The 18,230-nt window shown below is 41.0% G+C and overlaps 1 long non-coding RNA gene across 1 annotated transcript in view; it reads left to right on the top strand.

The window, feature by feature from the left end:
* The first annotated feature begins 220 nt into the window (after positions 1 to 220).
* LOC142834671 (uncharacterized) overlaps positions 221 to 18,230 on the top strand; it is a 46,459-nt gene continuing 28,449 nt past the window's right edge. The window contains exon 1 of the long non-coding RNA XR_012907662.1: positions 221 to 260. This is a non-coding gene — a long non-coding RNA (uncharacterized LOC142834671). The remainder of the gene's footprint in view (positions 261 to 18,230) is intronic.

An 18,230-nucleotide genomic window follows, 5' to 3' on the forward strand; every position in this document is an offset into this window, starting at 1 on the left:
TGAGTCATGATGTAATCCACACTGCATGTGGATCACAGGGGACCTTTAACATCCCAGGGGGCCATTCCTGAGGGCTAGTCTGCACATGCATGGCCTCCAGAACCTGGAAGTATCAGCCTTGTTGTGGCTGAAATCATTACACTATGTCTAGGAGTAATTTAGGCGGCTTATCTGCTAGTTCTATTTTTACATTCTGGGCCCCCTCTGATTCCCACATTATTGCACCATCAACTGCTGCACCGTATTTATCCGCAGCAAAGGTAAATAAGAATCCTTCTTTCCTACATTTGTTTTCTTTATGGTAGCCATTCTGACTTGGTGAGATGGAATCTCGAAGTAGTTTTAATTTGCATTTCTAGGCAGTTAAGGATGGTAAACATATTTTAAAGTGTTTATTGGCTGGCATGTAGAGATTTCTTAGCTTTAGTATTTTGGGTCTTATTCTACTATATATAGGAACTATTATATTTTGAATTGCTCATAGATCATTTCTTGTTCAGATTTTACATGTAATTCCACTCATGTTTTTTTTTTACAGAGATAGAAAAACTGTGAGCAAGGAGACTCAAGCACACATGACTGCTACTAAAAAGTGTTATACCTTAGAATATTTATTCAAACAAGTCTATGTTGAATCCCCCAATTGCTAAGCCCCAGGATGGAGGATGAACAGAAGCTATTAACTTATAAAAATTAGTGATAAGTCCTTTAGAAGTGGACATAGGTCAAGGAAGAATAGCAAGTCTAAAGTCTAGAACTGGGGAAGCTGAAAGAAGCGAGTTTATACAGAGAGAGGATGAGTCAGAATGTGGGACGTCACAGCTTAGAGGACAAGTAGGGTGTCGTCTGAGAACTGGTGGGGTTCAGCAGCATTGCTGAGGTCACTTTGGTAGAGTGGGTGGATGATTATCCTGGCAATGAAGTCACGGATACCACACAATGAAATCCTTACCCTAGTGTGATGATAAATGGGGCAGGATCTTTGGGGATCATGGTAGTGCTAGCATCATCCCATTTCTCATACAATGAATCCCAGAGTTTCCCCCAACCTTTGTTTTGAGACAGGGTCTTGCTCTGTAGCCCAAGCAAGTCTGGAACTCACTATGGAGTCAAGGCTGATCTCAAATTCATAGTAATACTCCTGCCTCGAGCCTCTTCCACCACCATACACAGTATCTTATGAAAGCAAGGGTCGTCCCCAAGAGCTCGAACCTGCTGGCATCCTGAACCCAATTTCCAGAACCATGAGAAATAATGTTTGTTCTTTAAACCTCCATATTCACAGTGTTTTGTTTATCAGCTAATACTAAGACAGAAATGAAATTGGTTGTTTTTCCTCTTTAGTAGGAAAAAGAGGTAGACTGGAGAAGTTAAAGACACAGGGAGAGAGAGAGAGAGGGAGAGAGAGAGAGATTGAGATTCCGAAAATTCTATCCATCCACCTATTCATCCATCCATCCATCCATCCATACATACATATATACATACATACATTCTAGCACTGGGAGACAGAACGGTGAGTCTCACACATGCCAGGCCAGTGATCTGTCTTGGCTAAGCTGCTGTCCATATTAATTTTGATATAGGCTTGCCCAGGTTTGCCTTGAGGTCATTCTGTAGTGTAGGCAGGGCTTGACTCTTGTAATCCTCAGGCCTTAGCCTCTTGACTAGCTGAATTTGAAGGCCTGAACCATGAGACCTGGAAAGCCATGTTAAAATGTAAATATTATCATTAAGAAACAAAACATAGAGGATTTTTTTAATTTTTAAAAAATATTTATTTATTTATTTAGTGTGTGTGTAGAAGCCAGTGTGCACATGTGCAAATCAGAAGACAACCTGTAGGAGTCAGTTCTACCTTCCTCCATGCATTTCCTTCAATAGCACTCTGAAATTCAGAAATTTCTGGTCAATGATATGAGAGGTGAAGTTGACTTATGGAAAGACACATTAGAAAGGAAAATGCAGCATCATCACACCCAGTCACACACAGTTACAGAGAGATGATGCAAAAGACACAAGACTAGAATTCTAGGAATTAGATCAAAGATCAATGAAGTAACATGATACATAATAATCATGCCCCAAATCATCTCATGCGCCAGAAAGGCATGGAAGCACAGTGACAATGAAATGATACAATTGTAACAGTTACTTAAACTACCCACAAGAAGCTGCACAGATAAAGATCAAGTGGGGGTTCATAGGATATTCCCAAGGAAGTATTTTAGAAGTACAGTGATGAGCCTTGGAGGGACTAGATGGTCTGGAGTGGGCAATATCCTCAACAAACATGTAAGAGGTAGAAAATAAAAGGGCTTTTCTAGGGATTACTTGAATATTTATCAAGAGATTGCAGTGTTATAATCATGCTTAAGTAACATTTGGGTGAAAGCTGTCTAATATCATGTATGCATATGCCTGCATATATGCATATACTTATATATACACAGATCTCTCTCACACACACATATATACATACACACACATATGTAATTGCATACATCTCATGTGTTTCAGATTCACAGTTATTCATTGAACTTGGTTTAAGCACAGATTCAATATGCTGGAAAGGACACAGATCTGACATGGGGCCGGTGAGTGTGGGGGTTGGAGGGTTTGCATATGAAAGTCTGTTAAAGACTATTCTGTTTATTCTTAGGCGTGTTTGGAATTCTGCGTAATAAAAGGTTAAGCAAACAATACCAAAACAGCAGTTCTTAAGATAAGTTCAGCCAACCCGTGGATGGATTTTAGTGTCCAATAACCAGCCTAGACCATAGCTGTTGTATGTGTGAGCACATGCACATTTTCTTTAAGGGAGGGCACCCAAAACTCTAATTAGAATCTTAGCAGTCTATTTTGCTGAAGTGTTAAGAACAATTGAAGCAAATAGTCTGCTTAACCTTTAGCCAACCTTCTTTGAGGATTATTTCTTGCAACTGATGTTTATAATGGAAATTGGAAAACAGACATTTTTAAGCCCATAATCCTTTGTAAAGACCCTGAAATACAAAGGAGACTTGCCAAACCTCTTTGCATGAGGGTTCTTGAAATTATTGCAGCAGACTAACCAGAGCTAAAAAAAAAATGTAAGACTTTTTAGCGAACACAGAGTTGGGAGGATTGAAAGCTGCAAGAGAAGCTGTGAGAACTACCGCAATATGCTGTAAATTTATTAAAACAACATAATTGGACAAAACATTAAATAAAGGAAGTGAGAGAGACATGATCAATGGTAATTATGAGCCTCAAACAGCTAATTTCCATCTCGTTTCTGGAGAAACTTACTCATGGGCCCCTATTGAGCTCCGTTCAAATCCATTTGTTTTGCTGCTCATAATAAGCACTCTAAAAGGCTCTCCCCCCCACACCTCCTGCTCATTGGCATGCCCCAATCTCGGCTCAAGTGGTCAAAATCTTTGAAATTTTGTCATTGGAAGGTGTTGATTTTCACCTCCAAGCCCATGGTGTTCTAGAGACAAAGAGAAGGGAAAGATTTTTTTCACAAATGTTTCTCTGCCCTCTGTAAGAAAGGACTCGAGTCTGTGATTACTTTTCTCAGTGTCCAACAGCACAGATGACTGCATTAGAAAATGGCTAGAGACATGTCCCGGTTTGTAGAATGTGGAGCACGAAGTCCGGGGTGTGGTTCCTAGCACCACAGAAAAGAAAGTATGGTGGCACATGGCATGTGATCTCAGAACTCCGGAGGTGGAGGCAGAAGGATCCGGAGTTCAACTTTCTGCTATATAGTGATTTGGTGGCCAAGTTAGGATCCTTGAGACCTGGTCCCCAAAGCAATAACAAAACACAAAAAGAATGGCTTTAATTTATAATCAAAAGATCTCAAAATATAGCTAGGAGGTATTTATGATGACCATTAGTGATTGCTGTGAATGCTCTCTGTGTACCTTGCATGTGTTAATTCATGCAGTTTATACAGCACTCAGAACAATTACCTGAACCTTGTAAACAGAAAAAAGAGACAGGCATCTTTTAAAGACAAGGCAGCATCGATTTTTCTGTGGCCTTGGCAATTTTCCAACTCTGTAGGTGCAGAAAAGTTAACTGGGAGATTTGGGTCAAGACACTGGCAATGCCTATAATGTAGAGAGTTGGTGATGTGTGCTTGTGTGCACATGTGTTGATAATCCTAAAAGTTGTGGTTCATTGCCTTCTTAGACAGTAACCAATTTTGCTTCTAACCCAGTAATCTTATCCTAATATTCCTTCATTAAATTGTCTGTTAATGCCGGCCTCACAAATGCTCTTTGAACCTGTTTAAACATCTTACTATTGTCTCATTAATTTATGAGCTAAATATAACGCTTGACACATGTTCTTTTTTCCCCCTATCTTTGAAAATTAGTTTTTTTAGTTAGTGTATAAAATAATGGCTTTCAGCATATTTTACATTGCTTTTTCTTTTAACATTTTGGAATGTATACTCTATCACTGGATATGATGCTTACAACTGTGTACATGTGTGTGTACATGTGTGTATCTGTGTGTAGGCATACATGCATGTGGAGCCAGAGGTCAACCTTGGGTATGGTTCCTCAGCTGATTTCTACCTTATTTTTTGGAGACAGGCTCTATCATTTGCCTGGAGGTGGGAAGGAGATACATCATTCAGCTGATATGAACTCACAATTAAATAAACAAACATAGATAAACCCATTCAGAGACATGGAAAATAAGATTCCAGAGTAACTTGGATAACTCTGGTCCATCTCTAGAATCCTTGAGGAAGATAAGAAGTGAGCAGAGAAGAAGAAAAGGAAGTGGTGATGGTCACTGAGGAACCCAGAGAGCATGCTCTCACCACCCCTAACCTTTCACTTTCCCTAACTTCTCTGCTGACACCAGAAATGACAGAAACCGCTTCCTGATGTAGTCCAGCAAGCCACAAGTTACCCTTTTGGGTCCCAATGGAAGCTCTGCTAAGGGTATTTTCCAGTCCTAAAACATGTCACAGACTTTGAAAACCACTAACTTGAACAACAACAAAAGGGTTGTCAAAGTCAGTAACCACAGTGGGTGCTTCAACATCCAGGGTTGGTTGTTCACCAGAGGCATATAGGAATAACTCAGATGGCTTCGGCACAAGGTGTGGGTGTCCTCCAAGAAGTGTTCTTGGAAATGAGTCCTTGAATACCCACTTTGGCAATAATTCCAGAGTTGAGGCAAAAGTGAAACATTAAAGGGTTCTTTCTAATTGAAATATTTGAAGACAGAACGGAAGGTTTGATCAGAAGTTAAAAGTCGAGATCAGAGTAAGATTTAAATGTCAAAGAGGGCTGGAAGGATTGAGTTCTCTGCCTTCTATAACCCAGAGCTTGGAAACATTCCAGTTCAGTTTTTGTTCTTTGAAATGGGTTGAACAGCATGAGGCAGTGAGAAAATGTTCTGAACATTAAATTCATACTTTTCCCCATAACTTAATTGCAAGTCTTCTGCTCCCCAGTTCCTATGAAAATCACTTCTCCCAGAAGGTTGCTTTTTTTGAGGAGATATAAGAAGGGGTTATGGGGGAGTCCCTCAGAGTTGGCACAGGACACACCTAGATACCAAGTTCTCAGCACAAAGGAAATTTATTACCCTCGAGGAGCAAGAAATGGGGCAGTACCTCTGGATCAGGCAAAGGTAGACAGTAGGCAGCAGATTTTTTTTTTAAAGAAGTGGGCTTTAAGAAGAAAGGAGGGGTGAGGGAGTCTGTACTAGGGTGAGTTGGTAAGTCCTGATTGGACAGGTTAGCCCAGTGTAGCCAAATAATGAATTTATAGTTGTACTTTGATGATCAGTCTCAGGAATGAGTCAGTGGTCAAATAAGGGAATGGACCTTGGGAGCTAGCTTTAAGAAGGTAATCTAACGGTTTAGCAAGGGAGAGGGAAGGAGGAACAACAAGACTTGTCTGAAATGCTTGGGCTTGCTAGAGAGCCCTCCAACAGCCTTTCCACCAAGCTCATTGTTTACAGAACTCTACCTCATGTATTCCACTCCTCCACTCCCAGGGAGCAGCCAGCATTGCAGTTGGGATGCTTTTCCTGGGGACAATCTCAGGGAAGATCGGCCTCAGCCGCCCAGAATTAGCTGGAACTGGTTGAGGGATAGAGGTGGCCATGCTGAAGTTGTGATCTGATGCACAACTGTAGGGGGTGTCGTGTGACAAAATTTTTCCTGGGGGACGCAACACACGCAGCTACTCACCCCAGATAGTGATCCCAGGGCAGATGAAAACATGAAGACCACCAAAGTTCTATTTGGTGAAGCATGAATTTTATTGGGGTTACTTATAGGAATATCGGTGAGGGGCTACTTACCGGAGCAGAAGTGACTCAGAGACAGCTACGTTTCCCAGTTATACCCCAGTGGGGGTGACAGCTCACAAAGCTGGAACATAGTGCACAACAGGTTTCTACTTTGTCCTCTGAGAGGAACTCTCGGCTTTTACTGCTTACTCTGGTGGTGTGTGTGTGTGTGTGTGTGTGTGTGTGTGTGTGTGTGTATGTGTGTGTAGTGAATTTGTTCAGTTTCAGGGGCTTCCGGAAGTTACTTGGAGTTGTTTTCCTTCCTGCTTAAGGAACTTTCCTGCAGAATGGAATGTTTCAATCTCTGAGGAAACAGTTGCACTATAGAGGCAAGGCGTAACAGGAAGAGACTGATGGAAGGCAGGATTAACAGACTCCTGAAGGTTTGCTCAAAATCAGGTTAGATAGTACGAATTTGTTGATTGGAGAAGTTGCAATAGGCATCTATTTTTCTAATGATTGATGAACTTAGAGTGGAATTTGCCTCGGTGAGGGAAGCCATGAAAGTTGAGATGGGAGCTAGACAGGTGGTTCAGCGGTTACCAGTACTTATTGCTCTTGTAGAGAACCTGAGTCTGGTTCTTAACTCACAACTACCCATAGCTCCAACTTCAGGATATCTGAGACCCTCTTCTGATCTCCACAGGTACCCCCACCCTTACAACAAACAATACTAAACATTTATAAATTGAGATGACGCACCTCATGTGTTTCTGAAAATTGTCTTTTAGGACCGATATTAGGCTTTTCTTTAGATAGTTGGACAACTGCTTAAGTTCATCAGCTTGCACAATAATGTTTTTATCATTGAATAGAGAGCAGGGGGGAACCAATGGTGCCCTTGTCATTGCAGTGGTGGAGCTGAGAATGGACTGAGAGGGTAGGGACTGGAATTTTCAGAGACACAGAAATGTCTTGATCATGGTCTTTGAGGATGAAGCAAGGGGAACCTCTGGACATTGTCTTGTGGGGGCAGCAAAGGATCCTGGGTAGCACAAACAGGAGATCTGCCATCTCCAGGCCTTTCCCTGACCGTCTGCTCTTCTACCCTTTAGGCTCCAAGGAGACGAGCAGAAGAAAACATCAGGATGGGCTCATCTGAGTGATGGCTCTGAACCCGAGGGCACAGAGGGAGCCCTTAGAAAGCTCCAGTCATACAGAAGTCTGAGACCCTTTGTTTCCAAATCACATTCTTTCAGATATTGCAAGTTGTGGTTCTGAGATAACAGGGTGCGGGCTATGCATGACTTTCCAAATAGAAGTTCACTGCCTTTGGAAAAACTCTTAACCAAACTTGATTTGATTTTTGTACATGCACCCTGTGTTCTCTTCATTTCCCAGAAGGCAATTTCAGAGGTAAACAGTTATCTGTCAGATCCACTAGATTTAACAAATGTAGCATAATTCTATAATTCTTTGCGATTTCCCAATTACTCTTCAGCCCATGCTTCAAATCGCTGAAGGAGCATATTTACTCATGACTTTAACTTGTTGGTCTAAATCCTAGGCAACTTAGCTTCCAAATAAATTGACATTTATAATCATTTAGTGCAATATTGCAAGTGTAAGGCAAATATTTATTCTGAGAAAAAGTACTTCCAGCTCATGGGTTTATTCTAATTTCCTGTCTTCTTGTTGCTTTGGGGTTATTTTCCTCTGTTGGTTTTCACATTCTTACATAACCTTTAGGGAAACTCTTTGTAAATTTAAATATTTTTCCTTACGGAAATTTCTAATATTCAGATATGTCAGGTAATGAAATATATAGATTCATGCACAATTTTTGGTATTAATGTAAATATAAAGACCAATTAGTGTGTGTGTGTGTGTGTGTGTATGTGACACAGTTATAGAAATGGAGCTTTATAATTCAAAACTTTATCTAGTTCACATAGTGTATGAGGCAGACCCATGCTCTGAATCCAGGCTCTTTTTTTTTAACCAAACGCTACACTGACAGAAAGGCTCCTTAGGCAGATTTATAATAAAAACATAAACACAGTCATACATCTCCTCAAGATTTATTAATTATCATTTACATTCAGATCTTTCTGGATTCCTTGTGCAAAATTCCATCTACATGAAACACCATGCCATTATGCATAGGTTGATAGATTATACATATACTCAACTTGATAATCATAGCTTTAAAATTAATTCATTAGTTTTTGGTGGGTTTAAAAATCACTTTATGTGTGTCTGCTTCCTTGTCTTTACAATGTCTCTCAGTTTTAATTTGTAGTTATGAAGATATGATTGCAGTTGTGTAAGTACCTCATCTAATTATTTTAATTCCCAGGCCTTCTTTATGGCTGTGTACTTTTTTGCCTTGCATTTGACTTTCCATATAGGTAAAGCGAGAAGAGTGAGGACCTTTTAATACATTTTTAGTCAGCTCTGCTTCCAAACCCATGTGACCTTGGTGGGTTAGTACTGAATGGTGCTCCCAACTGACTTTCAGAAGCATGCCCCTTGGTCTCCTGTCTCTTAGCTACATGGTCGGCATAAGCTGGGGTTGATAAAATTAACTTCTTCCTCTTCTACCTCATTGTATCTATCATCTCATCCTGATATCTATCTGTCTTCTAGGATATTGTTCAAGGGTTTATTAGCAGCCATTTAGGTTCTGAATGCTAAATCTTAGTTAGCTAATGAGAAGGTTCCAGATTCCAGTTTGATGGAGGAAGGTCATTGGTTAATTATAATAAAGAAACTGCTTTGCCCTCATAGGTTAAAACATAGGTGGGAGGAGTAAACAGAACAGAATGCTGGGAGGAAGAGGAAGTGAGCTCAGAGGTCATGCTCCCCTCTCCTGGGCAGATGCCATGAAGCAAGCTGCCAGGTCAGATATGCTGAATCTTTCCCGGTAAGACTGATGCTACACAGATTATTAGAGATGGGTTGATCGGGAAATGAGAATTAGCCTGTAAGGGCTAGAGTTAATGGGCCAAGCAGTGTTTAAAAGAATACAGTTTGCATGTAATTATTTTGGGGCATAAGCTAGCAGGCGGCCGGGGTACTGGGGACGCAGCCCCGCCGCTCCTATTACAACACCAGTTAGATAGTTTTTATTCTTTATTTTGGTCCAGAGATATAATTTCATGCATATGATATCTTAGCCCGTGTTCATTGCATAACACACACACACACACACACACACACACACACACACACACACACCACACCCCTTAGTATGATTTCTGAGGTTATAACCTTTATTTTCAAATCTCTTCCAGATATTTCCATTATGATTGAATCAAGTCACTGTTGAACAAATTCAAAAGAAGATTCTTTCAATTTTTAAGTTAATTTCATGTTATTGTCTTGAAACAAAATATACTTGAGAGAAAAACTAATATAGAAAATAAAACCCACAGTGGAGTCTGTAAGAAGTGAGTCTTATGTTCTTTGCCACTTCCTCAAGCACATTTTCAACCTGCAAATGTTTCACATCGAAGTAACCGGTTTCATATAACATCTTTTGCTTTGGTCACAGTGGGACAATAGTAGCCGGAAAGGGTATGGTGCCTTTTCTAACTTGGCCTCTGTAAGTGAAGCTGATGTGGAAGCAACAGCAAGATTGTCAGTAGAGGAGAAGTAAATGAGCTCCCAGGATGATATCTGTTTCCCAAATGAGGAAGGACAAAAGCCCTTCCTGACTGGCCTTCTTGGAAGTAATGCCCAACTGTTCTGTCTTTGATCTGCTGGGGTGCCTAAATTCTCTGAGAAGAATGTTAACAGGAAGAACCTGATAGAGAGGGGGAAATATAACTAGCAATATTAGGCCTTCAGCATGGCATGTGTAAGGCAGGAGAGGGTGTGAGAGAGAGTCAGGAACGAGTTAGATCAATTGCAAGTGTCCCTGAGATTACCAAAAATATAAATGGCATTGACACCCTGCACACTTGCAAGGGGCTTACATCACACTAGTGACTCCTGGGTACTTGCTATGGAGGGTTTTACCTGATCACGTCAAGTGAGGACTAAAAAGGACTAGACGACGACAAGTTGGTTTCTCTTGCTGTCACTGACCTCAGTTCTCTATCTTTCCTCCACAGTGTTCTTGTGTTTGGTTCAGTGGGATGACATGGAAGGGAGAATATGGTGGTGGTACACAGAATCATTTTCTGTAGCACAGCCAGCGCCATACCTAAGAGAAAGGGCTACTGAATGGTTGAAGAAAGTATTAAAGTCCTATGTCTGTCTGTTTCTTTCTTCTGGGGCAGGGTTTTATTGTGTAGCTCTGTCTGACTAGGAACTTTCCATGTAGATGAACTTGTTATGCAAAACTGGCTTCAGACTTACACAGATCCACCTGCCATTGTCTCCTGAGTGCAGGGATTAAAAATATGTCTCAATATGCCCATCCTTTTTTTATTGACTTTTATTGAGCTCTACATTTTTCTCTGCTCCCCTCCCTGCCTCTCCCTAAAGATTCATTTTGTCACTTTTAAATTATGTGCACATATGTCTGTGTGTGAGTCTATGCACGTGAGTGCAGGTCCTTGAGAAGGCTAGAGGTATAGGATCCCCTAGAAAAGAGTTACATGTGCTTGTGAACCACCTGCTGTGGGTGTTGGGAACTGAACTTGGGTTCTATGCAAAGACAGTACAAGTTAAACAATATATTTATTATTTTTATATATGTACATGTATATACATCTACGTGAATGAATGCTCTGTGTGTGGTAGCCCATGGAGTGAGAAGAGGGTAACGGATTAGAGTTAAAGGTGGTTGTGAGTTGGCCTGACATGGGTGCTGGGGACTGCACTTGCTCAGGTCTTCTGGAGGAGCAGCAAGTGTGTGTTATTGTTGAGCTCAGGTCCTCAGGAGGAGCAGGGGTGCTCGTTATTGGTGAACCATCTCCCTAACCCTTATGTCATTTTTGTAGAAGATTAATTTTCATCTGGAATAGGTTGTGTGGGTGGGCTGTACAGTAAACTTCTTATGCAAGGTGGCACAATTGGAATAATGCCATCTACAGAGAACTAACTCGATTCCATTGGTTGTTACTGTCTAATGGGCCACCCTAGATGTTTATTTACCACATCCCCAAATCAGTGACTTATAATAATAGTACATATACACGTATAATACATATCATCATAATATATATGTACATACATATATTTTATCATTCTTAGTTTCTGTGGGTAAGAAATTCAGAAAGGTCTTAGTTGGGCAACTCTGGTTCAAGATCTCTCACAGCTGGAAAGGCTCAGGGCAATGAAAACCCTGGAACAGCTGGGCACTGAGGGTCTCTCTCTCTTTCTTTACCCTTATATTATTTATGCACATACGGACACTTATTTCTGTATCTACATGCATGTGTATATGTGCATATAAATATACCTATATAAAATATATGCAGTCATATGCAAGCATACAGTGCACATATACATATATGCATATACACATCCAAATATATGAACATACATATAAACATATATGTGTGCATATACCTAGATCTGTACTGAAAAATGCTCACATCTATCTATCTATCTATCTATCTATCTATCTATCTATCTATCTATCTATCATCTATCTATCTATCTATCTATCCATCCATCCATCTAGCCATCCATCTATCCATCTACCTATTTATCTATCTACCATCTATCTATCTATGTATCTATCTATATGTATGTATTTATCATCTGTGTGTGTGTGTGTGTGTGTGTGTGTGTGTGTGAAATCTCCATTAACCTTCCTAACAGTTTGATGGTGACTAACATAACTGCTTCCCCAGCAGTGGAAGACCTCAGTGCCAATAAAGTTGAAGGTGCACCATACTTTTTTCAAACCCAAGCTTTGGAAAACAACAGAAGCACATCTGGAACATCCAGTTGTTTATGAATGACTCACAGATCTGCCCAGACTCAGGAAAAGAGGAAGCAGACTCCACTTCTTAGAGAGAGAGTAACATGGTTCTAGAAAATGCATTGTATGGGAGATATGGCTGTGAGAATCTCTGAGGAATACAATTTATGATAGCAGCTTTATAAGGAAGTATTTCACAGCCATGGCCATGTGTATGATACTGCTCTAATTTTTGTGGGTGTGCATGTTCATGTGGGTGCACATGTATGTGCACACATATGGGTAGGTGTGTATGCATAAGTATGAAGGCCAGAGATCAACTTCAGGTACTGTTTCTCAGGAGCTGTCCACATGATTTGTTTTGTTTGATTTGGTTTGGTTTTTCTAGACAGAACTTTACTGTGTAACAGCACTGGCTGTCCTGAAACTCACTTTGTAGACCAGGCTGGTCCAGAACTCACAGGGATCCACCCGCCTCTGCTTTCTGAGTACTGAGTACTGGAATTAAAGGTGTGTGCCACCACCAGCTAGCTGGCCTTTTTTTTTTTTTTGAGACAGCATTTCTCATTGGCCTGGAGTTCACCGAATAGGCTAGGCTGACTGTCAGGTGAGTACTAGATATCTGTCTGTCTCCTCCTCCCTGCACTGGGGTTACAAGTTTGTGCTACTAAACCTGCTTTTTCCTATGGCTTGTGAGACTCAAGGACTTCAAGACTCAGGACCTCAGGCTTCCATGGCACGAACTTTACCCATGAAGTCAGCTCCCTAGCCTGTGCTGTGGTATTTTAATGAGAAGCTGTAGGCATATGTTCAGGACATAATGAGTAACAGGCCCTTGTGCTGTGGGTTTGCTGTCCCTGAGTTCTGTACTTTCTTCTCTCTAGAACTTCTGAGAAGTGAAGGTGACCTAGCTAATAGTTCTCAGGTTAGTTTCCCCTTCTTCAGGACAAATGAAAACTGCCAAACCAACCAACATAAAAACTAGACCAACAACAATAACAAACACCTCCACCACCCCTTTCCATCCAGTGAGAGTTTGTGGGTGGGGCACAGGAAGCCAACGTGAGGAAATGTGCAGAAAAGGATTCTGGGAAAGGTAGTTTATTGTGGAATATTATTATTATTTTAACTAAGCAAAGATGTGTTACATTAGTTTATGCTGTAGAATTTTACTTTAACTGTGTAAAAGGTGTGGTACATTTGTTTCTGCTGCCTATGTTAAGGATGTGTTACATTTGTTTCTGCTGTGTTTGTTTAATTATGAAAAGATGTGTTAATGTTGCACCTTGCCTGCCTAGGGACCCTCATTGGTCTCATAAAGAGCTGAACAACCAATAGCTAGGCAGAGAGAGGGATAGGCAGACAGAAAGAATAACTAGAAGAACTCTAGTCTCAAAAAAGAACTAGAAGAGGAAGAAGGAGAGAATAAGGGAGAAAGAGATGGACAGGCCTGGGGCCAGATGATAGGCAATCACCAGCTAGACTTGGAGATGGCAGGAGAGTAAGATACACAGAAAGAAAGGGAAAAAGCCCTGAGGCAAAACATAGATAAAGAGAAACATTAAAATAAGAGCTAAGCTAATTCCAAACATTCAAAACTAATAATAAGTCTCTGTGTTGTGATCTGGGAGTTGATTGGTGGTCTAAAAGAAAGCCTGGTCCAGTAATTGAAGACTGGCCATGAAGGGCATTATAGGAAACTGTACTCATAAGAACTCTAGAATGTAGCATCTTTGGGGTGGAGATTATAGGGACTAAATGTATTAAGTTGGAGAAATTAGGCCATATATGATTCTACACAGACTTTTTTAACTCAGAAATTAAAACCTTCAGGATGACAAAAGAAAAAAAAATCAGGAGACAAACAAGGAAATAGGCAGGGAGAAATGTCTGTAATATCCCTAACAAAGGATTGTATTTCAAAGAGCTTTGTTCCATGTGCAGACAGACAAATTATACACATGAACAATGAGCTAAGGACATCAGTAGACAGCCACAGGGAAGAGAAAATGTTGACGAGGAGGCGGGGAGAAAAAGTAGTGTCCTTCCGTTGTTCACCTATGGTTTATGTCCCCATAACACTAGATGGGCATAACACATTTACCTAAACAAAATATTAAGTGACACAGGAGTTTAAAAACAGGACGACTCAAAGACTCAGGGAAAAATGTATTTTTCTATGAAGACTGATGAATGAAGTGAGGGTTTCCGGCAGCCAAGTTGGTATCTGTGGTCCTCTTCCCTAGGCAGTGTTGAAGCCCAAGGTTCGTGTGCATGTCTGTGGTTAGAGCTGCCGCTGGAGGCCACGTCAATGTCCAAGGCCATTGCTATTGCCTGAGGCCAGGTGGACTTCCATAACGTGGATTATGAACCATGGTCCATGGTCTGGAGCTGATGGAGGCCATGTTGATGCGAATGGCCTGTACTGCCCCATGGGCAGTGTTGGCGTTAGTGTTGGGGTTCACGGTCCTGCTGTAGCAAGGGGCTCTGCTACCACCAAAGGCCATATGGATGTCTGTGGTCTGTGCTTCTGCCTGAAGCCATGTTGATGCTGTGGCCACCAGGGGTGGGGTAGGGTAGTGGGGTGGGAGTGGAGTGTGAAGTGAGGGCTTGTTGATATGACTGGGCTATCTCCAGAGACCATATAGGTGTTTATGACCAGTGTTGTCTTGGAGGCCATAGTAATGTCCTTGACTTGTTCTGCCACTGAGGGCCACTGTGGCCAGTGCTGTGGTAGAGGGTTGTTGATGTCCTTAGTCTGTACTACCTCAGAGAACATACTGAGGTCTGTGGCACTTGTTGACCTTGGAGACCATGTGGATGGCCATGGTTTGTGCTGCTGCCAGAAACCATGTGGAAGTCCATGATCTGTGTTCCTCCTGACTGTAAGGGGCAGGGAAGCTATTTTTGCAGTGGTATTGATGACTACGGACTCACAATTGAGGAAGAGGGACATAGAGGGCTTCTGTCACAACATCTACCCTACCCATTCCCCTGCAAAATGTAACAACCTAGATAGGAAACCATTGAAGAGAACTCTTAAAAATTGTGATAAGGATGCTGAAGTGTGGATCTCTACAGCTGAGGGCTTCCTGTGGGCTGGTCAGGTGGGGAGGGCTCAGTCTTCTTGAAGGAGCAGGCTACTGGAAGTTTGATCATGTGCCAGTGAGTGTATGGGCAACAGAAATTGGACTTGGGCTGTTTTGTTGTTTGCTTGTTTTCTTCTTCTTTGAGGAGCGGAGCACAAAGGTTGGGAGGTTTTCCTCGGGGGAACTGGGAACTGACTGTGATCAAGGTGAAATCTACAAATAATTGATAAAAATATTATATTAGAAAAAATTCACTTAAAAAAAAGAAGTGGAGTTTGGGAGAAACATTACTGAAAAAAAGGCCTGTGATAAACTGTGATCCATAAATAAAGAAATGCAGCCCTGTTCACTCAGGTCTCTTGTGCCTGTAGGGCATCCCGTCTTCCAATGCACTCAGGTCTCTTGTGTCCGTAGGGCACCTCATCTCCCAGTGATCAGTCCCATGGGGATTTTTAGAGAGAACGGAGGGAGCTGGAAAGTGACCTGCTAGGTAACATGGCTTTGTTCCGGGGAGGAGACTTCTGGTTTCTGTAGCCCACTTCCGGGGGAGAGAATTCTAGCTTTTACAAGCCACTTCAGGATAGGTAAACAGGGATGCAGTGGTCTGCCTCCCTTAGCTCAAAATAGTCAATCTGCCAAGGACACATTATACTTTGGGTATCATGTTCTGAGTCCCAGCAAGGCCAATGACCCTTCTTAGTCATCTGGGAAATAAAAATGGAAATGCATTATCACCTTCAACAAGTATTATATTTAAAATTTAGACTTGGAATAATATGGAAGGGAAACACAATATGGAACCTCAAATATACCACTTTGGCATCAAGACTATTTTGAGCTAAGAGGAATTGAGGAAAAGCAACGATAAGAACATTGTTTGCCCTCTACTCATTTGCCTCAAAGCCAGACATTAACTTGGCCAGGTGTCTTTCTCTTGTGTTCTTCCAGGAAGGATGGAAAGTCATCATGGGAGACAGACAACCCAAGACCCTTCTCGGGCCATCAGAAGAATGGATGTGATAAAATTTACAAACTGGCCTCGATCTGCCATTAGCTTTATCCCTGGAAACCCAGCCCTTTTCTTTTGCCGTGAATTCTCAAAACGTTTCTTCTCTTTTGCTGAGACCCTCCGCAAGCCTCTCTACATCCCTCCTGCCTGATGGTTCCCATGTGTATACACCAGTGCAGCACAATTTACTCTGATGATTCTGTTTTTTCTTACTTGAACTGCAGGGTCCCAGTTAGACAGCCATGAAGACTTCCCCTCCTACAAAACCAAGTACTGGTCTGGGTGTGAGGAACTCACTTGAATTGTTGGTATGCTTATGAATGGCCTTATCTGGAATTAAAATTATAAGTGGAGAGCCAGTGAGATGGCTTAGTGGGTCAAGGTGCCTGCTGCTAAGCTGGGCAACCTGCATTCCATCACTAGGACCCACATGGTCGAAGGTGAAAGGAGTCTTCAGAGACAATAAATAAATAAATATATGTAATAATAAGTGTAAAAATAAATGTAATGAAAATTATAATATAAATGAATATATCTTTAACAAAACAATTATGTTTTTGAGTATCTATTCGACAGGATGTATTTTCATACAGATGTGTATGTTGAAGAATACTTATTGTGGTCATTTTTTTATTTACAAAAATCAGAGGAAAGGAAGATTTTTCAGTAAGCCAATGGCTGATTCTTTTTAATTATGAAATTTTAGGTCATGGACTACTTTAAGTTTAAGTAAAATGAGGAGGTACAGCTCATTGCTGTCTTAGACATAGCTTAATATGCCTAATGTAATAAGGTGAACAAAGTTATAACAGGTAATGTATTTAAAACATAGTATTAAAGAAGATGAAAAATATATGTTCAAATGGTTATTTAAGTAAAGGAAGAAGCATAATCAGATTAATTTGAAATTGACTGATTAATAAAGATTGATTAGCTTCCATTTGAGGTATGGTTGGAGGGAAAACATTTTACAAACATTTCTTGTCCTTAGAAATGTTTCTGTATATATTATTGGGGTTTAAATCAAAAGACTAAAGAAAAGAAATGGTCCTAATTCCAAACTGGTGTGGGATTGTTTGTGACTTACGCCTTCACCTAGGAGGTGGAGGCAGGTGAATCTCTGAGCTAGAGGCCGGCCTGGACTACGTATTGAGACCGTGTCTCAAAGAAGAAAAGTACGTCACAGATGTAACTGAGTGTGGTGGGCCATGCCTATCTTTCCAGAACTAGGGAGGCAGAGGCGATCATGAGTTGGATAGTTGGGACTACATAACTGCCATCCTGTTTTCAAATAACATTACAACAACAAAACTCAAATCGTAGAAGATTCTTGAGAAAGGTTGGTTAGTAAATCCACACTGACAAATCAATCCTGTGTAGAATCCATTGCTCAAATAATCCAGTCAAAAGCAATGACAGTGATTGGGAACAGGTCTGCTGGTGCTTTATTTAGCTGAGGAGCAAAGATTTGCTGCACAGATTTCCATCTCGATCTGATTCTCTGCCTAAATGGAGGAGAAAGTTCTCATTTCATGCAATTATAGGTCTTTATTGCCTTTCATTATAGAATGTTTTCCTTACGAAACACATTTTTTTTTGAGAAAGAGTAATTTTCTAGAGTGATTTAAAAAATTGTAGCACCTCATTCTCTCAAAATTGGATTTGAAAAAAATCCAAGAACGGCTTCAAATTCAGCTCCTGCTCTGGAAGACATTCAGTGTAGATCTGTCAGTTCCCACAAAGCAACAGGTAAGAGGCTAAATTTTGACTCATTATGTTGTTTTCATTGTCTGATTTCAGTAATGGCTTAATTTTTAGATTAAAATATTTTGTTCTTCCAACCTGTATAATCTTTATTCCAACCTGGGTAAGCACTCAATGCACCTATTCCCAAGAAAGCATGAAAGGGCCTTCTTCAATGTCACTGCTTCTGCTGCAAGTGACCTGGTTTGTGCCTTCCTTCTCCCCCATGCAACAAATGGGAGCCGCAGCAACT

This window comes from Microtus pennsylvanicus, chromosome 1 (genome assembly GCF_037038515.1).
Source record: "Microtus pennsylvanicus isolate mMicPen1 chromosome 1, mMicPen1.hap1, whole genome shotgun sequence".
Lineage (NCBI taxonomy): Eukaryota > Metazoa > Chordata > Mammalia > Rodentia > Cricetidae > Microtus > Microtus pennsylvanicus.